Source organism: Chinchilla lanigera, unplaced genomic scaffold (assembly GCF_000276665.1).
Source record: "Chinchilla lanigera isolate Chin_1 unplaced genomic scaffold, ChiLan1.0 scaffold00043, whole genome shotgun sequence".
Classification (NCBI taxonomy): Eukaryota; Metazoa; Chordata; class Mammalia; order Rodentia; family Chinchillidae; genus Chinchilla; species Chinchilla lanigera.
This window is the reverse complement of record NW_004955444.1, coordinates 512,929-540,707: the sequence shown is the minus strand read 5'-3', so window position 1 is coordinate 540,707 and position 27,779 is coordinate 512,929. Positions and strand designations below refer to the sequence as shown.

General features: G+C 40.5%; 1 protein-coding gene across 3 annotated transcripts in view; it reads right to left on the bottom strand.

The window, feature by feature from the left end:
- Positions 1–27,779, bottom strand: part of Pag1 (phosphoprotein membrane anchor with glycosphingolipid microdomains 1) — a 149,413-nt gene that overhangs the window by 95,733 nt on the left and 25,901 nt on the right. For 2 of the 3 annotated variants that reach the window (XR_001235521.1, XM_005392057.2), the window contains exon 2: positions 9,586–9,653. The gene's annotated coding sequence lies outside the window, so the exon portion shown is untranslated. Of the gene's footprint in view, positions 1–9,585; positions 9,654–21,939; positions 21,956–27,779 lie in introns of those variants that run through there. The other variant, XM_013518187.1, reaches the window with a different exon arrangement.

The window sequence follows — 27,779 nt, the reverse complement described above, 5'->3', positions numbered from 1 at the left end:
AGAAAAGAATAGAGAATTACACTATTAGTCCGAAGTAAGCGACTGAGTATGTTTCTGCACCAGATCACTAGCATGCGATCCAAATCCAAAATTAGGTCCTTTTGTAAAAAGGCGAGTTTATTTCTTATTGCTAACCCAAGATAACTTGCCCTTAACTTCGGATTTTTATACAGTTTGGTGTTTTCAAAGATCTAAGGCATCTTCTACTAAAGCTCAAACAAAAGATGAAAACAATACCTCAAGAGTTAATCACTTCTGAAATATTTAACTATTAATTAGTATACTTTTAAATTAATCTGGAGATTTAACTGTAAAAGCCAGAGAATAGAACAGTATCATAGTGTTCTTCTTATAGTTTATTTTTTTGAGGTAAACCAGAGCAAGTTGATGGCAAGTTAAAATAAAAATTGAGAATACCGTTGTTCCATGTAGCGGTAATAATCCATTCTCTTAATGCATAGAAAACATTTTAACAACTCGTGGGATAAACCTATTCTTTTCAGAATAGGTAAATTTCTCTTGGGGATTTGATTTTTAGAGACTTTATAGCACTTACAAAGGCTTTTGCTATATCTCTCTGCTAATTTAATTTTCTACCTTTTGTCTGTTAATAGCCAGGATCAATTTGGAATACTTTTCCCATATTATTGAAAATGAGTGAGCAGAAGTCTCCTTAATGCTTTCAGGCCATTAATGTACAAAGATTACTACCTCAAAGTGTAAAAGACAGTCAAAAGCAAGTCGACCTTCCTAAATTGGGAAGTTATGAAGTTTCTAATACTTAAAAAACTTTTCTATTGTACCTGAAACTGTCATTAAACACTATCTTTGCTATACTATCTTTGCAAAACACAGGACCAGCAATTCCTTATGTTAATCTGATACAAGTCCATAAAATTGTATTCCACCAGCTCTACGCCAGCTTTCTACTCTTGAAAGAATACTATGATTCATACACATTCCAAATTGTATCTGTTTTGCATAAATGAAGTAGACTTTGTAGAAAAGACTGGATTCATTGTCATATAAAATAAAGCCCTTCACAGAAAATCTGTATTTTCAGATTCAACGAGATCAAACTCTTAGGCGACTGGACTAGAGCTGGGACATGAGACGTGGCGTTTTTCTAAAAGAAGAAAACCTTCCTTCTTAACGGGTTGTTCAAGGGGTAAATTCAACAGTGGTTCTAAAAAAGGAAGCTACAAGTGTGATGTCACGGCAGAGCATGCTACCCCACCGGAACCTTAGGGTTAATACCAGCACAGGCAATTCTTAAACGTGTATGTGGTTCTTGCTCAAAACCATTCCTACGTGATCTTGTGGTTGGAAAAACTGATAGGCCTCATTTGTTCCAAATGCCTATCATGTTAACACATGGTAGATACTAATCAGGTGCCACCCCCAGGGAGGAGCTGTTGATTAATGATAGGAACAAAGAGCATGAAATACTACAGGTTCAATGCAGGGGGACAAAATAAAGCCTGACTCAAGACAGGGACGATGACATGGCCTCAAAGAGAGGCCTAGCAGAAAGCATGTGGCCGAAAGGGACATCCAATAAATGCCTGTCACTTGCCAGCCACCACCCCCCACTGAGGGCACATGAGGACCCGAACAAGTGCGCTCCACTCGCTTCCTTGTGAAGATCAACACAAGACTGACCAGCACCAAAGCATCACAGGGGGAAGAAAATTTTAAAAAGGAAAAACAGAAAGTGGTAAGAGTGTTCCGCAGGCTTCCCGAGACACGGGTCTAACAATCCTCTATGCTTTTAACTTACAGAAACTATATTTGATGGAATAGGGTAACACCCAATTTTCAATGGCGAATTGGAAAAAGTGATTACATTCTGTAATTTGGTGGTTATCATTAGTTTTTTTGTTGTGGGACATATTTGAAAATATTAGAATATTTATCAGATTGTATGAAGGGATTATAAAACAAAGAAATGCAAAACGAGACAGCAGTACCCCATCACTCACAACATGAAACTAACAGAGCCTCAGCTGTCGTCAACACAGCTGCACACACCCTGCCAGTTCCTGGTTTGCTTCATTTCTGCTATCTGCAGCCGACGGAACAGCCCCCAGTCTCAGCAGCAAACTTGTCTCCAGGTGTGGGAAACAGGAGGCCTTTCCTGAGCAGAGCCTCAGAGGCACTCTGAACTCCTTGGGCCTGGGGTCTTCCGCAAACGTAACTCGTTTAGCTAATCATCAGCTAACACCACTTTTAACTGATGTATGCATTTCGTATTCCACACACTGCACTGTGAAATGTACATTTTAAACCTAAAATTTGGCAGCAGGCCTTTGTGCTACAGGCAAAGGATCACGTTAAGGACATGGTGAGCCTGTTCGGAGTTTCTGAGTTTTCTGGCTGTCCTATTTTTCTATTCTTTGCAGAATTACCAATCTTTTGCTTTTTCCTTATATAAAATATTAAACGTTTTAAATTTATTTTGGTTTTTTTTACACTGCTGGCTGATTCTTCATTATTGAAGCTGTTACAGTTAGGCTTAACTTTTTATGAGGAATCTTTAGAAGCACATTGACCCCATGGTCCGATATTGTCATTCCTGGCTAAAATGAAAATCAATGTTAGAAAATATTAAGGATGTTTGAGAGCTTCTTGCTTGGCAAAATGCTATGACATACAGCATTTTAGGTATTATTTTAAAAGGTACTAAGTAAAAGCTGGGTGTGGTAGCAGTGTATTCAGGTAATCTCAGTCTGTGAGGCTGAGGCAGGAGGACTGCAATTTTGAGCTCAGCCTGGACAAGCTAATGAGACTCTGTCTCAAAATTTTTTTAAAAAAGGCAGGCAAGGACTAGGCTGGGGATGTAAAGCCCTGGGTTTTACCGGGGGTAAAGGCCCTGGGTTCAATCTCCAGTACCAGAAAAAAAAAAAGCTAAGTAAAGGGAGATGGTAAAGAAAAGGAAAGGAAGAAAATGTAAGTAGAAAAACAATCTAGAGTTGCTCCTTCTTCCTATCATAATTAACCTTGGGAAGTCTTGGAATTTGAAAATACAGAACAGAAACCTCATTTGGAGCTGGGTCATCTCTCCTGGGGAGCCCCGGCCCGGCCATTTCAACCTGTGGGGCCTCTTCTACCCAAGCAGGCTCAGGAAAGGCCATAAGAGCCAGGTGTCGCCCTCTTAGGATAATATTGGTGAGTAACCTGAGAGGGTCTTCACTGCCAAAGTGGCAGACCCATCAGAGGGGTCTGTCTCATGGAAAAAGAAGGGAAGCAGCACCTGCTTTCTCGGGTAGGAGAAACAGCTGGATGCAGAGCAACTCCGCTCCCTGCTGCTCACCAACCCGACCTGGAACTCTGGGAACAGCCTGGTCAACCCTAAGGCCCAAGAAACAACGGGAACGTTCTCCTGCACTGGTGAGGACGGAGCTTTCCAAAAGATGGCATAGGGCACTGATCTATGTGAAAAAGGGGGTGCCTGGGCATGAAAAAGACAGGACTGTGAGAGCGTGAGCACAGGAGAAGCGAGTGAGATCTTCATGACGATGGCCTAGACCGAGGACAGTCTTCCCTGGGGTCGTGCATGATCTGGCAGAAGCATTAATCACCGTCTCTCCAAAAATTACACCGTCATCTTGAAAGCAGACACACAGCAAAACTTCCTCTGTTTGGCCTGTCAGAGGCTGAGAAAGCTCAGAGAAGAGAGGTTCTTAGACGCCTGAGCCTGTCATTCATGAAGCTCCTGTGTATGTGGAGCAGATACGCACTGGTTCATCTCCCCTCACTGGCTGGAGAAGCCGCTGATGGGAGAGGCCGTCAGAGTCACTTCTCTGCTGCCTGCATAGGTGAGTGAGGTGCACTCTGAGAATCAGGGTACCTCTTGCAGCTGAGTGACATCAAAAGTACTGGAAGCTGTGGTGATCCCTAAGGTTCAGAGTTCAGCATCATCCTGTTGCAGTAATTTGGATGTAATGGCTGTGTGCCACCTTTCACTCCACCAATGGCTGGGATGGACCGAGGGAATGAGGAAGACCAAACAGGACCCTCATGAGGAGTGTCATGAGGCCAAACATAGAACCAATGACAATGACTCCTTCATCAGCTCCGTGGAGGAGTACATAATTAATTTAAAAAGAGAGCAAATGGGTAATGTTAGGTAATAGAAAGCAGCCTGTATTAAGGCATGTTGAAAAGACTGTGGAGGACTTAGCTAAAGCTGAGAAGGAAACAATACACAGCCTAACATAAAGGCTGGGTCGCCAACATCCCCCGTCTCTCCTCAAACAGAGGTCGCTGGGGTGCACCCGGTCAGGCAACTTGGCTTCGAGCACAGACCTCCGCCTCAGGCTCCAGAAAGTAGTTCCTAGAATTTTCTGAGTTTTTCCCAGGAGACATCCATTCACAAAGTGAACCACGCTCCTGAAGCACTGTGGGAACAACTGTCGAACATCAGCATGTCACCAGTTGTCCTGGTGTCCAAGGGCAGCGAGGCACACGGAAACAACCTGACTCACAGGGAGCAGCTACTACAGTGACGCGTGTTCTACCCTTTCCTTTTTAACTCCAGCCTTCCTCTGAAGAGGCGCCAGAGGCTCCACTGTTGCTTCCGGGAGAGGGGAAAGGGCTGAGATCCATAGGAACAGGACCTTCAGTGCTTCTCTCAAGCTTCAGACAGACTCGTGGCCCTGGGAGCTGCAGGCCTGGTGCAAACTTATTCTTCATGAAGAATAATCCTCCCTTGTCCACCCCTTTTGTTCTTTTTCATTTCCTCCTTTTAAGACAATATCAACTAGTTACTTTTAAGTGGAAGAGATGTACAGCAATCTATGGAAACAAGAAGTGAATGCCTGCCAGTCTCATATATCATTGCTTGCTGCTCTTTAAAAAGAGCATAGAAATGAGTGACAGTAACAGCAAAAACCTTAGTCCCAGAGAAGTTCGAGAACATGCCTCACTCACCTAGGTCATACAGCAGTCAGGAGCAAATAATGAAACCAGTGACCAGGTCACCTGACTCTCCAATCCCTTCTACTATGATAAGATTGGATAGCAGATAGAAAACTGGATGCTTGGAATTCTACATGGTGACGTTCTAGTCATTAGATACATTTTTCAACCAGTAAAAAAAAAATCAGTTAAGGTTGGGTGGAATACACACATATTAATCCACAAAAAGTGAGCACTTTAGGATTACTCGCAATTTACATGGCTTGGCTATATAGAAGGCTGTTAGAGATATTTAAAAAACAAGTATGCAAAAGTATCCCAAAGCAAAGACATGAGATTGACCATGTTCTGGGCAGCAAAGTCCACCCTGGAGCTCCCTCCACCATGGGGTGGACTTTTAGGGGACAGATAACAGGGCCAGTACATCCTTCACAAGCAAGCTGGCAGATTCAGTGTCAACAAGGGTGCATGGCTGAGGCCTTGCTGCAGTACAGCCTGTGGTTCCCCAGCCGTGGTACTGGACAGGTGCAGCCTGCTTTTTAGTCACCCTGCTTTTGGCCTGTTTGCAAAGGATCACAGAACCAAGGGAACAGAAGTCACCCCGTGCTGAAATTTTCCTTTCACATGTGGAAGCACAGTGAATGCGCTTTCCCAGTTTTATGAGGTGACCCTCTAGCATCAGCTCATTGATTACCGAGTCTTACAAAAGCTCTTCTTATTGCGCCTGCCCCACAGAGGCAAGCCGCTGTAACTCCTGCCAGACATCATCCGAGCGTTATGAATAAATAAAACTATGCTCTAGGGAAACATTGATTTAAGAGGAAAAATCAATACCCATCTAGCAGGTGACAGACCTGAGCTTTCGGGCTCTTACCCTCCAAGTACAATGCTACCCTAAGTGTACAACTGTACTTTGTGCTTCCTAATCAAAGGTAAGTGAGAGCATGAGGGACAGGCAGGCAAGTCACTGTTTTCCACAATTAAAATTCCTCTGTTCCTTTTCAAAGTAGTTGGCTGTTATTCCAAAAAATGGAAAGAAGGGAAAGACCAAAAAAGGGATGGATGGAACATGGTGGCAAAATCTTGGCCATTTGTGATTTTAGCTGTGAATATCACTATGTAATTCCCCCGTATGTGTGAAAATTTTTATCACAGGAATTTAGAAAGTATGCGTGTTTGCTTGTGTGTGGGTGTGGGTGTGGGTGTGGGTGTGTGCGAGTGGCTCTGTGGAAACCAAGTTACTACAGTGGTTCTCTTCAGGTAATGACTCACCAGGAACCATTTTTTCTTCCTTGAGAATTTTGTATTTTCCAACTATCTACACTGAGTAAATAAATTGTTTGTATATTTTGGAATATAATAAATGTACAGGAGGACAGCAAAAAAAAAAAAAAAGAAGACCTCAGATTAATTAGACTGATTGCAAAGTACTCTGTTGACTACTGGCCCAGGGTTAGCTAACACGTATGTCGTAACAGCTGTAATATTCCCAGCCAACTCTTACTGCTCATGGATATTTCAGAGCATAAGCAGGTTGCTATTAACATGGACTGATTTCAAAAATAAATCTAACAGCCTATGCTGAAATTAACCTCCACTTTGTGAGCCAAAGATCAAACACAAGACAAAAGCTGGTTAAAGCCATCATCTCCTCGCTCTGCAATCACCTTACAACCTAAGCCTGTTTTTACAGTGGAGCCAGCTGTTAAAAGTTCTGACGTGCCCTGCGGTAACCTCTGACTACAAAGCCACTCCAGAAAGCCCAGGCCCTTGCTGAGGGCTGCTCTGAGTTAAGAATGAATCCCTTTATTTTCCCCTAACTCCTCAAAGATGTGGTTCACTGGTAATTGTCTTAACTGTGACCTCTCACAAAACCCACTTACTTGTTGATTTAGATTAGAAGCTCATGTCTCACTAGACAGTTATGATTCTGTGTTTTCATTGCTTGTCTTCCTAGTAACTGGAAAAAACAACTCTGGAAATCAGAAAGTCACTTCTAAAACAGTAAAATTAGAAGCCTGATAATGAGTTGGTGCAGTTTAAATTTTGAATCTCAAAATAAAGCACCCCCAAAGTAACTACAATCATCACCAAAGCTATAAAGGAACTGGCTGAGTGTACTTCCCAGGGGAAATGATACACATTTTCAAAAAGGACGTAGTCACTGGTTAATACTGGTATCAGCAAAGAGGGAAAAGGGCTTTGAGGCTCTTCTTCAGCACATGGACACCAACAGCAAAACAGAAAACAAAGCTTTGTTGAGAGGAATGCTGATGTGCAATCAGAAAAAAAGCACAGCTTGAGATCAATTACTTTTCATGAATACTCACTTTTTCCTTATTATAGTATCACGATACGTTCATTTAAAGAAATCAGAGCACTCGCTGTCTGCTATCATGCACTATTACATGTTGGAGGTCCAAAGGTAAGATCAGAATCTTGCCCTCAAGCTTAGCACCTAGAAGGGTCAGATATATAAGCGGGTGACCAGAACAGCGGAGTGTGTACACACACAGCTGAGGAACTGTGGGAGCCCCAGCGGGAGGGATTGTGGAGGGCTTCTCAGAAGAGATGGAACTGAGAAGGGTCTTCAAGGATGCACTAGAATTGATCAAGAAAGAAGGGGTAAGAGCACTCTCAGAAGGGAGAACAGCACGCACAAAGAAAAACACATGTGCCTGAAAAGGGCACGGTATCTCAGAACACCCCAAGAAGTCCAGTCTTAAGTGCAAACTGGACAGTTGGGGAAGCAGGCAGTGTGCGAGAGGGTACCCACTGCTGGATCACAGGAATCCACACGAGGGTGTCTGGGCCTGTCCTCGAGGTTATGAGAGCCCACCCAAGTCACTGAGCAGGAAATCACAGCGTAAATTTGGGAATAGGGTTCAGAGAGCAGCATGGTTCACTGGCAGGGAGCTGTGACAGGCAGCTCCAGGCACTGATCTGTGCAGAGGCGGTGAGCGCAGGTCTCAAACAGTGACTGTGGGAGTCAGACGACAGGAGGGTCCAGACAGGAAGGTCTGCGACAGCTGCAGTGAGCATCTGACCTCACCCAACGACAGTCCCTGTTCTCAAAACTTTCCTGTACTATGTTAAATCAGGAATCTCGTGCTGACTGAATGAGAAGGAAGAGGCAATGTCAGGACAGAGATTTGCGGCTTGAGTTACTGGGCTGACGGGGATGCCATTAGCTGAGGTATTGATTCCAGCAGAAGCAATCAGCTGCAAGCAGAGAAGTGAGGGAGTGGGGAAAGACAGTTTTATTGTGTACATATTTGTTTTGAGAGCTCTTTGGGACATACAAATAAAGACAGCCATTACGTTGGGGACAGAAGTTGAATAAGGCAGATAGCAAACTGCAAAGTGGATTAAATCAATTTTTGTAACATACAAAAAAGAAACATACAATGCTTTGCGGACACTGAGGAGGACTGTGTGCTCACTACTGATGCATCCGAAACCTAGTGTGAAATGTATGGATTCTCGAGTTAAATCTTAATTACCCCCTGACTGGAAAATGCCCTGTACTGCAGGCTACAACTAAAACATGCAAGGCAGCCACTTGAGTGGAAACAGAAGTGCATTAGAGTTTAAGTCCTGAATCAAGATTCTTGCCAAATGTTAAGAGATTAGAGGACAGCATTTTTGGAGGATGGATAATCAAAGCTTTTAATGCAGGGATTCTTTAGTCGAAGTTAGCTAACAAAGGAAGGCTGTTTTCCAGGATCCGTAGTTATACTTAGGAAGACCAAGGCCTTCAGTGGGAACCACAATGACCCTGAAATAGCTCCTTGCCCTCCTAGGGCAAAAGGGTTACTTCTGCAAGAGAGACAGTTTCTCAACAAGTAGAAGGAGAGATTTAATGAAGACGGTGGCCTATTTAACAAGGTTCCTTCTGTGAAGAGACTGGGAAAATTCAGAGCAGATGGACCTCTTCCTCTCCAGGCCAGAGTAGAACTGGATAATGATGTGTAATGGGACTAGGTCAGCCAGGGCCACCACACTGAAGAGTCCTTAGTCTTCTAAGTGAAGCGGACATGGCACTTCAAAACCCAGGATTCATTATAAGAACGGATAACCTTCTACTAAACTAACTGCTAAAATCAAATATAGAACGTCTTTGTGTTAACTTATTCATTTAGGCTGGATGATTTTTTTTTTTTTTTTTCTGGATTTGATTCTGTTAAGAGAAGATGGCTCAAGGTCACTAGGAAATTTTTGGTGTAATTTTACCATTAGTGCTAATACTAGTAACAGTAGATAAAATTTGGTGTTTTTGATGATGGTGGTGGCGTGCACTGTGGTAGTTCTCCATGAAGCCCAGTAAGCAGTCCAGTTGTGATCCATGTCTCAAGACAAGGAAAGGGATCGAGAGAGGACAGGTATTTGCCCAACTTCAATTACGTAGCAGAACCAGGGCTGTGTCTGGTACTGACCAAAAGGAAACACTGTGTTAGAGGAAGCACATCTGCTAGGTCTTCTGTATTTCAGGAGACTCATGGATTAGACCCAAAATCTGACGAGCTCATTTTTTGAGTCCTTCTACATGAAGGCTGTGTGTCTGCCGTCCTACAACTCAGCGTCTCCAAATGAACAACCGGTGTCTGTACACAATGCTAAGCTGGAAGCCAGCTTGAAAGCGCAATCGCACAGATAAATAAATACCTTGAAATCACTCTTCCTCAGCTCTGAAGTTCTCCCCAACTGCTGAATAATAAAGGTCCTCGTGTGTTCTAGAAAGGAAACAAAAGAGAAAAAAGTTCAAAATTTTACTGCAAAAACTAAGGGTAAAATGATTACGTTTTAATTTACTTATTTAAGTTTTGGACAGTAAAGACAGCAACAGACAGAACTATTTAGTTAACCTTTAGTATTTTAATACTGTATTGAAAAAGACTGGTAAAAGGCAAAACAAAACCTGTTCTTAAAATATTCACAGATCTATATAGTCGCCTAAATTTTAGACATGTAGGAAAATAAAAATGATGGCATTAGGAAAACATGGTAATTATGCCCAGGCTTTATTTTTACGCATGGCCTCCATCTCCACTTTTTTCTCACAGATTCTGACGGCAACTGAGTTGTATCACCACTGCAGCCACACACAAGTGCTGACCTTTTGAGATGTGTGAGGAATGATGGAGTCAAACACAAACGGCCGCACACCTCAGAAGGTGAAGGTCTTGCCAGCGAAAAGAGGGTATACTGAAACTGCAAAGAACTGTGTGGCAATTGTTAGAACAGATCTAGGTATATTATTTTATGCTCTCACTCTGAAATATATGGTATTTTTAACATGGTTTCCTAGGCTTAAAAATAAAGTTACATCACTTATAAAGATCACTTCCTATAAGAGGAGGTGTGATTCAAGTTTGAGAAATGTAATCTCAATGCTAAAATTCTTCTTTTATAAAACTGTGGCTCTAAGCAGAGGGGATGAGAGACCGTGAAAGTGAAGAGGATCAGTGGATTGTAAGCAATGTGGAGTTAAGGCACAAGGGACAGAAAGACAGGAGGTGATGGTTAGAGAAAGGGATGCTTAGGACAGTGTGGCTTAGACACCTGCTACTACAAATATGGTTCCTGGCCCAGCAGTTTCAGAAATACTAAAGTACTTGTTAGAAATGTAGGCCTCACACTGGGCCTCAGACCTGACAGAATCTGCATTTTAACAAATGCAGGTGAATCTCATGCACGGCAAAGGTGGGGGGAGACTGGATAAAGCACTGCCACTTCTGAACCAAGCTGGCTTCATCTCCACTTGCACAGAAGCCAGAAGCCCTGTCAGGAGGTGCTAGGAGACAGGTTTCTGAGGTTAGCATCTTCCCCAGGGCTCTGCTTCCCACATATCTGGCTCCACTTTATTTATTTCTTTATTGGAACCAGGAACTGAACTCAGGATCTCATGCTTGCCAGGCAGTGCTGTGCCACTGAGCTAAATCCCCAGCCCCTTACCTAGCTCCATTTTATATGGCTCACTTTGGCTTCTTGAGTTTCCCTCCAGCTGCCTCATGCCCTTGCCCTACCCTTGTAATATAGTTGGCATCCACCAAGGAACACAGTCCCTTGCCTCTCCTCCCAGTCTGCAGGCAAAGAACATCCCCAGCTTCCTGAGACCAAGCTCCAGACATCTCTCTCCATTCTCATTTGCCGATGAGCAGGCAACCAGATACTTCATATACTCAGTCCCGCCCATGAAATTCCATCTGCCCATAAGTCTAATACAAGACGCTAATGCATGATACATGACATTGCCATTTGGGCCTTTTTAAAAGTTTAACTTCCCTCTTTAACATGCAATTATTCACAGTTTTATATCTTTCATATGAGTGTACTGTCTTCACTCCTTATAGTTAATTTCATTTATTTTAAAAGCACACAACAGCTGCATGAGACATTACAGTATGAAAGATGAAGTGGAACCTAATTAATGGAGGCTTGGTCTCCTCCATAGCAGCTTTATTTCCAATAAACAGAGTGTGACATTCCATTAACCCAGATACAACCTCCTGTACAAAGACTTGCATGTGATATAATTTACAAATACCGAATTTAGAGTATCAGGAGGTCTTTTTTTCTCAAGACAAATGGTTTCAAATGCTGTCCTGTGTACTGGTTTTGTTATGATTACTAATCATCAGCTATGAGTCCTTACAATTTGCAGACACTGTGTTACACAACCCATACATCTCCACCTCATGTAAGGCACTCAAAAATTCCATGGGATCTATACTATTGTTACATTGATTCCACAGATAGACAAAAGCACAGAAATATGAATGAACAAAGCCAGTGAACGGCGGAGTCAAGTTTCAAACCCAAGGGTGCCTGATTCCAGAGTGTCTCTTGGCACAAATGCACATTTTGGATAACACACAGACTAGCCTAAGACCACGGCATACACACGCTCCTCTACATCTTCATGTCACCAAGCATATGGACAGTCATTAAGTATCCTACGTGCCTGCCTGAATCAAAAAGGTATAAAGGAAGGGGCCCTACTCTCATTATTAGTACATATTTGATTCAGAAACTCTCAATTAGATAAAATGTTTTCTACACCTGTGATAATTCTTTTAACTCTCACTGAGTTAGAATAAATCAATAAACTCAGACATTCTGATATCATCCTGCTAACCAGTAATACACTAACCAGTAACAATGCACTCTTCACCATGGGGACCTGAACACAAGCTCTGGCAGGCTGATGGCGTGGCCTCCAGCAGCAGAACCTGTTCTGTCGTCAGGAAAAAAATGCTATTAGAGGCCACTTGTCTGATCCATTCCTCAACAAAGACAGCTAATTCCCTGGGTCAGTTCAGTACGTCAAAGTGTGTACTGAAGAAAGAGGACCAAATCCAAACATTCCTACATGAGTGAATTACTGTGAGGCTTGAATATACCAGTTTCCTCCTCTGCATCACCAAGTAGCCCATGATGCAGAGATAACCAGGTCCAGACCTCCCTCCTTGCCTCCCAGAGATAGTGTGAGGATGACTGGTGGGCGCAGACCCTTGAGCAGGAAGCTCCGAGGGCAGTTTGATGAACATGTGCAAATACACTCAGTTCTGTGCAAAATAAAGCCAGGGCAGGGCACCGCACATGGGCAGGGTTACCCATGTGGCAGGGCACCGCACATGGGCAGGGTTACCCATGTGGCAGGGCACCGTACATGGGCAGGGTTACCCATGTGGCGCCACTAAATATTTCTTTCAAAGCTAGGGAAGTCAAAATCAATCAAATAACTACAAAAGCAGCCTCAGACAGTGACCTTCACCTCCCTCACTCCCATCTGGAAAACAAAAACAGAAACCTCTTGTTTCTATGTAAAAATTATAGAGTAATCTTTTTAGTGTCCCAGATTCTCACAAGGAACAACAATGAAAACTGGTATCTGAAGGCCCATACTAAATACATATCCAATTTTATTTTAATGTGTTCTATATGTGGATGGGCATTTATCACTCAATATTCATTACTGCCTCAATATTTATTACTGTCTCTATACATATTTCTGTCTTAGGTTGTCAAGTCTGATAAACCAGGGACCAAATCCATTTAGTTCTTTCTGTAAAGCGTATGACACTGTTCTGCATAATTGGGCACTTAAAGGGTTTTTGATGAAGATGATTATGAAGAATGAAAACAGCTAATGCCATGGTAGGCGTGTTTTGTGAAACGCTCCTGTCTTATCTGAAATGTCAGATGATCGTGCTTTCACAGAATTGTGACATTAATAAAAGCACGGGTGTAGCGATTGCATAGAGCTTGCTGAGCTCTGTGGGCTGGTGAGAAAGGCAAACCTAGGCCCCAGTCCAGGCCTCCTGGGTCAGAATCTGCTGTTTTATAAGAGACCTAGGTAATTTCCATGTATATTATAGTCTAATATAAATAGACAAAATACATTCACAGAAGCTGGAAACAGAAATCTAGAAACCATTTTACAGGAGATATCTCGCTCACCACATACAAGCAGAGATGAGGGCCACACTGATGGTGTATGGAACTGAGCACCAGGCTTTTGGGTTGAACTGTGGATCCCTGCAGTTTTGCACATCTCAGGTATATCACCGCAGCCCAGGTTGCTGCCTTTTTCTGACTTCCAGTTTCCTAGTTCATTAAATGCTTATTCAGGCTCTGCCCTGGAATCCTGGAGCTCAACCAAATGAATGGAATTGAAACCCTCAAGGACATGTATTTCAAGAAAAATAAATAGAACTACTTAAAAACTTCTTTGTGTTGCTGTTGATATGTTAGTTTTTCAATGCATTTTTTAAGCCAGTTCCCTTCACAGCTTGTCAGTCTGGCCATTACATACTTCCTATAAAAAAATGAGCCATTATTTTCTAACTAGGAGCATTTTATTACGGCTATTTTGCCTGAGACTTCAGCCATGAAAAGTAGTTAGTAAAGAATATTCAATGATATTCAAATTCCATCGCTGTTGTGCCTCTACTGTTTTTCAAGGCTGAAAGGGATTGACATGCACTTTAATTAGTCTGTGTTTGGCAGGCATCTGTCTTCACTCACATTTGAATACCAACTGGCGCTCGCCCAACATATGGTGACTTTTCTAGAAGAAATATTAATTTCTCCATATGTAAAGAGATTGGCTGTACTCATGTCCATAACTAATGTTTCTTTCTGTATATTTAGAAATCAAAAAGAAACTTGTTGGATGTAAAAGAAAAGCACTGTACTGAAGAAAGTGTGGCTTCAAAACACAAAAGAGTAAATTAATAAATCAGGATGTGGCCACTTCCATTGTGGTTTATGGCTGAGCCCCATGCGTTCCAACTGCCTGGGGACCCCGGACCAGGTGGCCTGCCTCCACTTGCCATCTTGGTGCATTTCAGAGCCCCAGGAGAGCAGTGCACTCTGTGAACTGCCTAGGGATCCTGGATCTGGTGCCCCACCTCCTGCCACCATAATGGGGCAAGTCTGACACCCAGGAAACCTAGGGATGCTCGGGACCTTAAGTGAGCTGCCCAGGCAGAGTAAGGGTTGGTGCTTTGCCTCCAGCAACAGAAATGACGAGAGGAAGGAGCAAAATGCTATCTCAGAACTCGACCCCACCCAGAAGAAGTCCAGGAGACATCAATACAGAAGAACTTGGAAGTCACATGCCTAAAATCTTTGAAATAATTGCAGCTGAAGTAAAGAAATAACTCCATTAGGCCATAGAAGAAATCAGATCAGAAAAAATCTCTCAGGTAAAAAATGAAATGACAACCATAATGAAGGAACTTCTCAGCACATCTAAAGAAGACATATATAAAAGAGGATCATAGACAAATGATGGAAACATTGAAGGAATAATACAGGAAAGAACTAGAATGCATGAAACAGATTTAGAGATATTCAGTAAATCAAAACTTCCACTGAAAGCTGGCAAAACTGCTTGAATAAAGCTGAAGATAGACTTTCAGAATTGAAGACAGCATTGCAGCTAATGATCACAAAAGGAAAGAGCTCTTAAAAATAACAAGGAATTAGGAAACACCAATTCAACAGCTGCAAGACGATGCAAAGAACAATGTAAGACTAATAGGTGTCAACAAACAGCAGGAGGCAATACAAATGACATAAAAAGAATATTTGTAGTAGTACCAGAAAATTTCCCAAGCATGGGAAAACAATCTGATGTAAGTGAGGCATGTAAAACCCAACTAGCCATAGCCAAAATAAATCTACACCCAGACATAAAAATCAAGATCCCAGAAATTCAGCAAAAGAACAGAACATTAAAAGCTGTTAGAGAAAAGAAGCAGATCATTTATAAATGAAAGCCCATCAGAATCACAGCAGATTTCTCAACACAAACCACCAAGTCATGAAGAGCTCAGAGTGAAGTATTTCGGGTACTGAATGAAAACAACTTCCAATGCAGATTGATGCACTCTGCAAAACTATCCTTCAAATTTAATGGAGAAATAAAGTATTTCCACTGCAAAGAACAACTGAAGAACTTCATGAGCACCAAACCAACCCTACAAAGACTACTACAAGATATTGTAGGAAGAGATAAAAATGATCACAATTTCAAGAACAACAACAGAAATGAATCACCAAGCAGAGCAAGCAATTAAACAGGGAAAAAAAGTAGGAAACCAACAGCAGGTAAATAACGTGACAAAGATAAGCCAACACATATCAGTTAAAATCATTAATGTAAATGGCCTCAGTTCACCAATCATGAAAAGCAGACTGGCAGAGTAGATCAAGAAACAAAATCCAACAATATGCTGTATACAAGAAACACATTTAATTCAAAAGGAAATTCACAGACTGAAAGTCAAAGGATGGAAAACAATTCTCCATGGAACAGGAACCCAGAAAAAAGCAAGGATAGCTATTCTGTTTGCAGACAATGTGAACTTCAAACCAAGAATGATCAAAGAGGTAAAAAAGGTCACTACATACTTGTTAGGGGAAAACTTCAAGAGGAAGAGATAACAATCATAAACGTGTATGCACCAAATATGGGACCACCAAACTACAGAAGACAAATTTTAATAGATATGAAAAACCAAATAACTAATACCACTATTGTAATGGGGGATCTTAACACCCCATTGACACGAGATAGATCAACTAGACAAAAAATCAGCCAAGAAATAACAGAACTGAACCAAACTTGTGAACAAATGGACTTAGTAAATGTTTACATAGTGTTCCACCCCACAACATCAGAATACACATTCTACTCAGCTACACATGGGATGTTCTCTAAAACAGATCACATACTAGTCCACAGAACATGCTTAACAACTGAAGAACTTCATGAGCACCAAATGAACCCTAGAAAGGAACTGACAATTACCTCATGCATATTAACTGACTATAGTGCAATGAAATTGAAGATTAATGCCAAAAGGAACCACAAAATCTCCTTAAACATATGGAAATTAAATAACACCCTCCTGAACAACCAATGGGTCACAGATGAAATTAAAGAAGAAATTACACAGTATCTACAAACAAACAAAAATGTAAACACAACTTACTGGAACCTGTGGGATGCACTGAAATCAGTCCTCAGAGGGAAATTTATTGCAGTGAACTCACACATCAGGAAAACAGAATGAGAATAAATAAACAATCTTATGCTGCACCTCAAGCTTCTAGAAAAACAAGAACAAGTCAAGCCCAAAGCCCAGAGAAGGGAGAAAATTATAAAGATCAGAACAGAAATTAACGCAACTGAGACTAAGAAAACAATACAAAGAATTAATAAATCAAAGAGTTGGTTCTTTGAAAGAAAAAAAAAAATTGATTACCCCCTAGGCAACCTCATCAAAAAAAGGAAGGAAAAAACTGAAATACATGCAATATGGAATGAAAAGGGTGAAATCACTACAGATCCTATAGAAATTCAGAAGATCATCAATACCTACTTTGAAAAGTTTTACTCTCATAGGATGGAAAACACAGAAGGAATAGACAGATTCCTTGATATGTACAAAAGACCAAAGGTGAATCAAGAAGATATTAAAATTCTGAATAACCCAGTATCAATTAATGAAACTGAAAATGTGATTAAAAACACACCAACAAAGAAAAGCCCAGGTCCTGATGGATTCACAGTTGAATTCTACAAGAAATTTAGAGAAGATTTAATGACAACACACCTCCAAACTCTTCAATGCAATTGAAAAGGTCTCTTCAAATCAATTGAAATTGATATCAAAACCAAAGAAAGACCAAAACAAAAAGGAGAACTATAGGCCAGTCACCCTAGTGAACATAGATGCAAAAATCCTTACTAAGATACTGGCAAACAGAATGGAGCAAATCATCAAGAAGATTATACAGCATGACCAAGTGGAATTTATCCTTGGAATGCAGGGATCAGGAATAACGAATGCTGCAGGGGCTGTGGGGAAAAAGGAACCCTTTTCCACTGTTGGTGAGAGGGTAGGCTGGCGCAACCACTGTGGGTATCAGTCTGGAGATGCCTCAGTAAGCTAGGATTAGAGGTCCCTCTTAATCCAGCTGTTTCCCTTTTGGGTATTTTTCAAGGAGAACTAAAAACATCATACCACAGTGATATATGTGCACTCATGTTTATAGCAGCACAATTTGTAATAGTTAAATCTTGGAAACAACCCAAATGCCCATCAACTGAGGAATGGATAAAGAAGATATAGTATTTTTATATAATGGAATATTTTTCAGCTATAAAGAAAGATAAACTTGAGGCTTTTATGGGTAAATGGATGCAACTGGAGACCATACTCATAACTGAAATAAGTCAGACTCACATGTATAAACATCCATCATATTGTCTCTCTGGTGTAAGAACCTGAAAGAGTTCATAAAATCTGAAAGGAACAATAGATATTGTGAAAGGGAAAGAAACTGCTCAAAAGGAAAGAATGACTGAGATGAGGGAAAAGAGAAAAGAAAGGGAAAAAAATACACACACACACACAGAGACACACATATACACACAAACAAGATAGCTGAGATAATTGCAGTACTAATTTCTATTGGTTTATTGAAAGGAACAGTTAATGTTTAATTGTTTGATCAATCGTACATGCCAATATTTATTTATCTGAGTAACCAATTTGAAGATAACAGTATGTAATACAACAACCATTATTAATTTCCTACCACGTTTTCTGAAATTCTATATTGCTTTTATCATTTTTGTGTTGTTTTGTTTACATCTCTGTGTTTGTTAATTTGTTTTGGTTCTTTTCTCTTTAAAATAAAAAAATAAGGATAAATCAAGATGTGAAGTAAAGATTTTGAAAGAATATGAAAATTTTGCTGACAGCAAAACATTTTCATTTGTTGGGAACAAGGTCAGATTAACCTATGTCCTACCACCTCCCCCATGCTTTCCAAATAAATCTTGAGGAGACCACCACCTGAGAGAGTCAGAGGGGACAGGCTGACTTACTTAAATGTGCTCTCTTCTCCCCAGAGGTGAAATCCTCCTAGAATAACATCACCCCATCCTTTGCAGGGAAATACAAAGAAAAGATACGTCTGAATTGTATACCCAAGGAACCTATCATGAATTGGGTGAAGTATTACCTTCAGTACATTTTTAGAGTCATTGTTAGGTCCACATTTAAGCACTGAGAAGAAGGTCCCATATATGTAAATGGTGCATAAAACCTACAGCACTGGGCTCCTATTCCCAAATTCCCTCAAACATCAACCGAATGAATCTCTAACATTGTCCCTCTAAACGAGGCGTGTGCTCCCCAGTGCTCTCCCCACTCTCTGCTGTCATGCAGACACTGCAGCCAGGCACCAGCTGCTTCCTACTATGCACTGTGCTGCACGTGCGTCTTCCTTGGAATTACAAGAAAGGGCTGTATTTCACCCACACATCCGACCAGGGGTCTCAGAGCAGTGGTGGTGAACCTTTTAGCGCTTTCAATCACACAAGCAGCCCACTGTGTGCATGTGTGCCATAGGTTCACCACTACTGTCCTTGAGGAATGTGAGAGTCCCTGATTTGCCTCACTTGCTTATGAGTTTCTGGATCTCGCTCTAGATGCTACCAGGCTGCCACCTCTGCTGGGACCATGTCCTTTTCCTCTTTCCCACTTGCCCAATTTAAAGTCATTCTTCAAAATTTATGTAAGATTTCTTTTTAGACAGGGTCTTGCCATATAGCCCAGACTGGCTTTGAGCTCATGGCACTCCTGTCTCAGCCTCCCAAGTGCTGGAATTACAGGCATACACCATCAGGCCTGGCTATACAGGACTTTTGAACCCTTCAATTAGAATCTACTGCATTATTCAGTAAAAAAAAAAATTTACAACTAGTTTTCTGGATCAAGATCCTTTTAGATCAATGGTGGAATATTCTGATATTCCTCCTTGTAATTTTAAGCTTTTCAGCACTCCCAGAATCCAGTTACAGCTTCTCAAACTCCAGGAGAGTGCATGAAGGGGCAGGCAGGCCCATCCTCATGCGTTCCCTGTCCCTCACCCCACGCCCTCTTCTCGCTGTTACACTTTCCCTGGACCACACACGTCTCTGCTCACAATTCACTCCACTCCTGCCATGTCCTGAGAGCCACTTACAGGAGCTGGGGGCCTGGAAAATCAGCTCCTGAAGATGGGACCTGCATTTGTCCAGTTTGAATACTACACTGCCCACTGTCTCCTGGACCATGGCAATCAGGCCCAGGGAGTGGAACTAGATCAATGAAAATTTTTCAATTAAAAAATATTTTTTCTTACAGGATCACTATCATAAATGTACTTAGCGAGCCTCCTGACTGACAGAATAAGGAAAAAGGCAAGAAGGTGTCTGCTAGTTTTTCTCAAATTTATATGCTTAAATTACTTGGGTATATTATTCATCATGCACCTGTTTATTGTGACAAGCTGGTATAAACTTTTACTACGTTTAATAAATTTACCTACAAAAACACTGAAAGCTATCACTAATGATACTTTGAAAACAAACACGAAAGGCTGGCAGTGGAGCTAAGCTGGAGAGCACTTGCCGAGCATGTGTGAGGCTTTGGGTTCAATCCTCAGTGCAGGACAAAAAAGAGTCTAAAAAGAATCGAGATCGACTGATTTCATCTTATTTGGAAGGTTCTTCTTCCTCAGCCTTTAGGAACGTGGGGATAAGAACTAGGTCTTCTCCCCCAGGGTTAAAGCCCTTCGTAATGTATTAGACAGCCACGGGTAGATGTATTTTGGAAATGAGCAGATATATGGGTTTAGAGCATAGAAGGATCCTGAAAAAAACATGTCAGATTAGAAACAGGTTTTCCAAAGAGACCCAGGAAGATGCACACTGGCAAGGCTTTCAAATGCAAGTGTGAATGCCAAACTGTTGCTCCCTTTTAAAATCTCAATTATTTCCCTGGTTCCTGATTCCTTACAGGAGGAAGACAGGCTGTTTCAGATGACCTTTTAGGTGTAGAATAAAAGCAGCAACTGACAGAAGGAAAAAAATGTACAACGCAGAGCTTTTCTTACAAAAGCTGTTGCTACCTCCCGTTGGTGCAGGAGAGAGCCAGCCTCTTGGTCCTCGCCCTCCGGGCCTTCTTCCTACAGTTGTGACACTGACAGCAAACAAGGGCTACTGCCGCACTTCTCATTTAATAACCCCGTGGGCAAACACCACTGTAACATCATCTTACAGACGGGCAGCCTGAAGCACTGAAGGCTAATTATTTGCTCAGAAAACACAGATAGTAGGGTGGGGAGAGGGAGGCAGAAAAGTAAATGCAAGTAATCTGGCCCCAGAGCACAAGCGCTTACCCTCCTAATTTTTACTCTACTTTGCACCTTGAGTTCTGCCATTATAAGTGAGAAGTCATTGATCTCCTAGTCTGTGGAAACCCTAGTCAGGACTCAGCCTTCTTAGGCTTTTTTTTCCACCAGGGGTAATACAGATTAGCAGCCTGAGGTAGGACAGAGAGAGTGTACAGACTTGATCCCAAGCAGCCTTTCCATCCCTTAATCCCCCTCCAACTTTTGTTCAGTTCAAATGCTACTTTCTCTTATTAATACAGAAGCCAAACAAATAGGTACATCTTCACAAATCACATGTGGAGCCCGTGATATCATCTTTTTTCACGGAAATTTCAGCCATCTTTCAATCCCAACACAATTTGTGCAAACAAGGCACTCTCCAGTTATCTGTTCATTCCTTCATCAGAAAGAAAAGAAAGTTGTAATTGTAAGATTATAGTTTACAATAGCATTACCCTCAGACAATACTGAATTACTTGAGATTTCAATACAGAACACAATGGGTTCACTTCTGAATGTGTATTCTGTGATGAAAATCTGCTAAGTGTTACAAAGTATATGATAGAATTACTAATTTTTCTCTCACGGTAAATTCTTTCTGTGAAATTCCTTACCTCCATTTCCTACTCAATTAACTCTTCAGACTGAGTTTATAAGATCAGGAGAGACACTCATATTTGGAGCTCTAAAGAAAGAGAACACCACAAGTAGGGGATGGGAGTGGGAGACTTGACTTGCAAAATTGAAAACTGTTAATTAGAAAGCCAGATGCAGAACTATTTCCTCATATCATGCACGTGAAACAAAATCAATTTATAAGCACCCCATTGAAACTCTAGATCAATGATGGGGACTCTTTTAGAGCTTTCAAACAAACCACTTTGGCATGCACTCGATGAGCTACTAGGAAGTCTTTAGCAAGGCATGTTAAAGTAATTATAACAATGAAGAAGGTACCTTAAGAAATGCCCAAGGAGACATCCTACTTCACGGTTTGCTTATTTCATTTTAATGAATAGCTTCAATACACTAGTGATTTTAGTCCCTCCAATTTTATGGAGGTCTTAAGTTCAACAACTGAAAATTTACTAATGGATGTTTTCAGAAAAATAATTAAGTAGTCTATAATCAAGAAGAGTATATAACCTTACAAATTGCTAAGATAAAAGGCAGAACCTGACTAAGAGTTATTAGAAAGAAAATTGGCTTATGTGTTAAAACAAAAATTAAAGCAACAGATTTTTTTACTAGTGAGATTAGGAAGGCTGAATTTACCTGGCAGGAGAAGTCCTATTTGCGCAGGTGGGCAGGGAAGGAAAACACGGTCTCGGAAGGGGTAGCAGCTTTCACAGAGTCCTGAAGGCAAGAGTATTAGAATTTAAAGCCGAAGGGTACACTGGGTACCATATGTAAATGAAGTGAGCCCTAGGAGCCCAGTGTCTTCTCAGCAGGTCTGTGACGGAATGGCAAGGTGGGTAAGAGTGTTTCCCTGTGCTCTAAGAAAAACAACAGCGATGCACAGTAACATAAATCAGCTGATGGCTGGCTAGTTTCTAGAAGAAAATAAGGAATGCTAAGGACCATGGCAATCACGCCTTAGCCAAAAGGAGCCCCTAATTATGGTACATATCTAACTCTTTTTGAGGAATTTCAGGTTGTGAATCCACTTTTGACAGATTTTCTGATTTTTCCCGAGAAGCAAGAAATATGGATTTTTCTCTATCTCACAATATTTAAATATTCTCCTAATGTAAATTTAAAGGTGATACTCTATTGCCCAAAATTAAGTAGGCCAATAAAATATGCTTGAAGATCTGTATATCCTCTTCAAAAAATAGCTATTCCACTTGCCAGATTTCTAAATCTATACATTTAATTGTTAAATTTCACTAGTTTTTTTGCGGAGGGAGTGGTTACCCGGAATCCAACTCAGGGATCTTGTGTCTGCCAGGCAGCTGCTGTGTCACTGAGCTATATCCCTGGCCCCTCCCTATTTATATATTAATTTACTTACTGATTTACTAGTTCTTTATTATATGTAGGATTTCCAAATACTTTCCTCCCACCCTGTAGCCTGCCTTCTCACATACATCATAGGTCTTTTGCAAAGAAAAAGCTTTAATTATGATGATATCCTACTTATTGGTATTTTCTTTTATAGACTCCTTCACAGAAGTGCTTTTGCAGATTTGTCCAAAGTCAGTTGGGCATATTTCTGTGACTCTCTTTCTGCATGATCTATCCCACCCCACTGATCTATGGGTCCATCCCCCTGTCAAAACCACAGTGTTGATTACTGTAGTTCTATAATAAGCCCTGTAATTGAATAGACTGATTTTTCCACTTACTCTGCTTTTTCAAAATTATTTTAGGTATCTTTCTATATAAATTTCAGAATAATTTTGTCTCTACGCACAAAAAATAGGCTGAGATTTTGATAGGAACTGTGTTAAACCAGTGTGCTAACTTGGGAAGAATCAGCTTCTTCATTAAGTTGGGTCTTCTCATCCACAAAAATAGCATGTTTCATCAGCATTTTGTGGTTTTCAACATACAAGTCTCATTTTGTTAAATTTATACCTCAGTTTCTCTTATTTCTTGAGTTACTGTAAATGGTACATTTTAGAAGGGCATTTCCCCCTTTAAGTAGAACTAATTTTCAGTATCATTTTATGTTCATAGCAAAACCAAGCACAAAGTCCAGGGTACCCAGTGACCTTCTGGGTAAACCTCTCCCATCACATCCCTAAACCAGAGTGGTGTATTTGTCACAACTGATAATTCTACACTGACACATCATTATCACCCTCAGTCAGAGACTGTTACGGTTCCCTCTGAGTCAGTACTGTACTTTTAATTTCATGTTTATGTAAATTCATTGCTGGTATGTAAAAATACCACTGATTTCTGTATGCTTATCTTAGATCCTGTGGTCTTCCTGAACTCATTTATTAGTCCTAGGAGTTATTTTCTAGATTCATCGAGACATCTACTTAAACAATTATAATTTCTACAAGTAAGGGCCATTTTACCCTTTCCAATTTGTATGCTTTGTACTTCCTTCTCTTGCTCTCTTCACTGAACAGACGCACACCCAGCACTATCTGGTACAGGAGTGGTGAGAGTACTTCTTGACTGTCCCAGTCTTAGGAGAAAAGCATTCATCTCTCCGCACCAAACAGCTGTAAGTTTTCTGCAGATGCTCTTTATCAAATTTCATCTTCTGCTGATTTTCTGCTTTTTACTTCTCTGCTTTCTTATACCCTCTGATGGCTAACTTAAACATTGCTTAGAATTCCATTTGATTTCTCTATAATGATTTTAAATGTATCTCCATGTATAGCTATTTAGTAGTTACTTTAGTTATTACATTATCAATAGAAAATCTACCACCATCTACTGCTGTTATTACGGTACTTGAATAAAGCACAGGAACCTTAATCCTTTTTCTGTCCCTTTATCTGCTCCCATATATGTCTCAAACCTCTTGTGTTGTCTTTATTATTTCTTCTATATGTTTAGAATATCAGACAGTTATATTTTTATGTCAACTTTGAAATAAAATTTAGAAAACTCAAGAAGAAGGGAAATTTACAGTCCTTAGCAATATTTATGTTCTCTGTGCTCTTTCTTCTTACCTGATCTTCAATGATTGTTTCCCTTCTTTCAGCCATTCCTTTACGGAGATCCACCTGTGACAATCTCCTTTAGTTTTGTTTCATCAGAGAGTATCTTAATTTCTCCGTCATCTGGGGAGGACATTTCACTGGCTAAGACAGTCCTTGAAACATGTAGTGCCAGTTTCTTTCACTCTCCATTGTTTCTGATGATAAATCTGCTGTCATCCAAATTGTTCTCTGTCTCTCCCTACTTTCTTTGTTGCTAGTGTTTAGAAGTCTGACTATCTTGATGCGAATTTCTTTTGGTTTATCTTGTTTGAGGTTGACTCAGATTGTTTTCTACTGCTGCTGTAACAAATTATTACACATTTACTAGCCTGAAAAATCTTAAATTTAATGTCTTACAGTTCTGGAGGTAAGGATATCTTGGAAATATTGGCAGAAAACTAATTTTCTTGACTCTTCCAGTTTCTAGGGGCTACCTGAGATCTAGCTTGTGACTTTATAACACATTGTCTTTTCTCACTAGGCTTCCACAACAGTATCTCCCACCTCCTCCTTGTAAGAACTCTTGCGATTACATTGGGCCTACTCAGATAACCCATGATATTCTCTTCATCTCAAAATCCTTAATTACTTCTGTAAAATCCCTTTACACAGAGTAATGTTTCACAGATTCTAGGATCACGATGTTGACATTTTTGGGGCAGGCATTATTCAGCCTACTGATTCTACTTCTTGTACCAGTATGTTTATATTTTTTGCCAAATTCAGCAAGTTTCAGTTACTTTTTCAGCCCCTTCTTTCAGGACTCTAATGTTAGATCTTTATTACAGTTCCATGGATCCCTGAGGTTCTATTTTTTTTTTTCAGTCTCTTTTCTATTATTCAGAATGGAAAGTTTCTATGGTTCTATGATTACTGATTCTTTCCTCTGCCCCTTTCATTCAGTCTATCCACAGGATTTGTATTTTGGTTGTGTTCTCTTCCACTTTAGGACATCCACTAGGTTCTTCCTGTTGATGTGTTGAGGATTCTATTTTTTTCATTTGCATTTAGCATGTTCATAACTTCTCAGTGAAGAATTTTTATGATGGCGATTTAAAACTCTTCAGCAGACAATTCTAAAATTTTTGTCATTTTGGTGCTGTCTCTATTGGTTGCTTTTCCCCCCTCCATTCAGCTTGAGATCTTTCTCATTGCTATGATATGGCACAATTTTTTTTTTCATTAAAACTAGAACATTACAGTTTTATGTTAAGACTCTGGACTTTAACTTATTTTAGTTGCTTTCTCTGGTAGAAAATGCAGCAAAGGAAGTGGGTGGTGGTGTCATGATTGCTGTGATAGAACATATCAGATTCCCCCAATATTCTACTGAAACCTAAGTGGGGTCCTTACTGCTTGGCAGGGCTGTGAATGTGGGTCTCCACTGGGTCTCCAATGATATCTTCCTGGCTGAAAAGAGTCATGTCACTGCTTCTCCTGTGACATCCTCTGATATCAACCCATGTGAGAGGAAAATAGTGCCTCATTACTGTTTAGGGATGGCAGGCAGGATGGAAATCCAGGTTCCTCATGTGGACTTTACTTATGTGGGGTTAAAGCGGAGGCTTTTATTACCATTCACCACAAGTGGAAGTACTGGCTCCTTACTCAGCCTCCTGTGATCCATCCAGTGGGGGAGGACTGGGCCTCCATGCAGCCTGGTAAGAGCAGAAGTCCAGGCTTCCCAGTCAACTTTTGCTGGCAGAATGGAGCACATACTATTTTGGTAGAGTATAGAGATTATTGTTTAAAAGTTTTATCTTGCTAAATGGTACCATCTCTGGTGCTCTATCTAGAGAGAAAAAGATTTTGTTGTTGTTTGCTTACTTGCTTATTTATTTTTAGTCTATGCTGTTGGGATTTCCTGCTTGCTGAAATACATGTGGCATAAAGAGGAACCAGGTAACACACCACTGTTTTGTTCCTTGTGTCTTGAAGTCCACTCTACCTTTTAGAGTCATATTTGTTTTATATACAATGTATAGGGTTCTTAGTTGCACTTAGAAGAAGGGGCTAAAGTAGATCTACTCTATTCCTGAAAGCAGACATGCTTCCCTACATCTTGAGGTTAAAATTTGAATCTTCATTAAGCAAGGAAATTGTACTTGCCATGTTAAAAAAGTTATATCAAATAGTGGGAAAAGTTCATATGAAATCTTCAAAAGGTATCAATTTCAAAGGTAGGGAGAACTTAATTTGCCATGGCATTTAATTTATAAGAAAAACAATTTTAAATGAACACATTCTACATGTTCCCAAAATACACAAATGATGTTAGCCAAGTTTTTGTTTCATGACATTTGAAGAAAAAGAAAGGGACATTTTCAGTGCGGGTGATATTTCACCACTATCACCCAGAATACAGAGGTGTTCAGTTCTTTTCCTACTTTGGTAATTATCTGAAGGCTTCTTTTTTTCCTCAGCTGTCTGAAAGAAGTGGCATAGAGGCTTTGTGGATAAGCATATCATTGGAAAGCTTTTTTCCCCCAATGACCTGCTCATAGGATTTAAGACTACTGGATACACACTAGGAATATTAGTGGTTATTAAAGTGCAGACAAGGTCCTAATATTATATCTAGTTTCCTTTAACACGTTATTTATTTTAAATGAAATGTATATAGTGGCAAAAGAAAAAGTAAACAGAAGTCTATCTAAAATACGTTGAAATGAAGTTTGTTTTCAGCAGAAAATCTTTTTCTGTATATCAATGCAAGTGTAGCTTAAAGTACCAGAGTCAAGTAAGACAGAGAAGATAGCAAGAAATGTGTCAATGAGAGCAGTTTCACATTGATAAAGGTACTTTAAAGGAACCTAAAAGTGCCTCCGAGTTACTCAGAGACGGCTGTTAGGCTTTTACGTGGAATAGGTCCGAGGAAATTACGCCTCTGATCCTGTGCTTTGCGTGCCAGTTAGAAGCAAACGGCGATTCCTCAGGCTAGATGCTAAACTGATTGCATTATTGCTTAATGCAGCCATTTTCTCTTCCTTGCGTGAACAGAAGGAAACTGCATGGTACAGAACTCAGTGAGATGTAAAATAAAGATTAACAAGCCATTCCAGAGATTTAGCAAAATTAAGCTTCATCAAGCAGCTTGATTCTGAGCCAATCCTGCAAAAAGCACCCTAGAAAGAAAACTAATAGTGAAGTGCTAAGTAGGGAAAAGTTAAATAACTCACAGAGGCATTAAAATCATGGCAAGATGCAGTGTGTTCTCTGACCAAGACGGCTGATTATTAGAATAAGAAAGGTCCACTCTTCACACACAAGTCCATATCAACCTACTGGCCCACTGGACAGTCTGCATCAGAAAAAGAAATACATCATCTTATGTATTTCCACTGAAGGGAGCTGTCCACCAGAGAGGAATACACAGGGATTATGTGAAGACTTATTTTCTCTTTTTTGTGACAAAAACATGAAACACCCTTACAGAAGTACAGGATG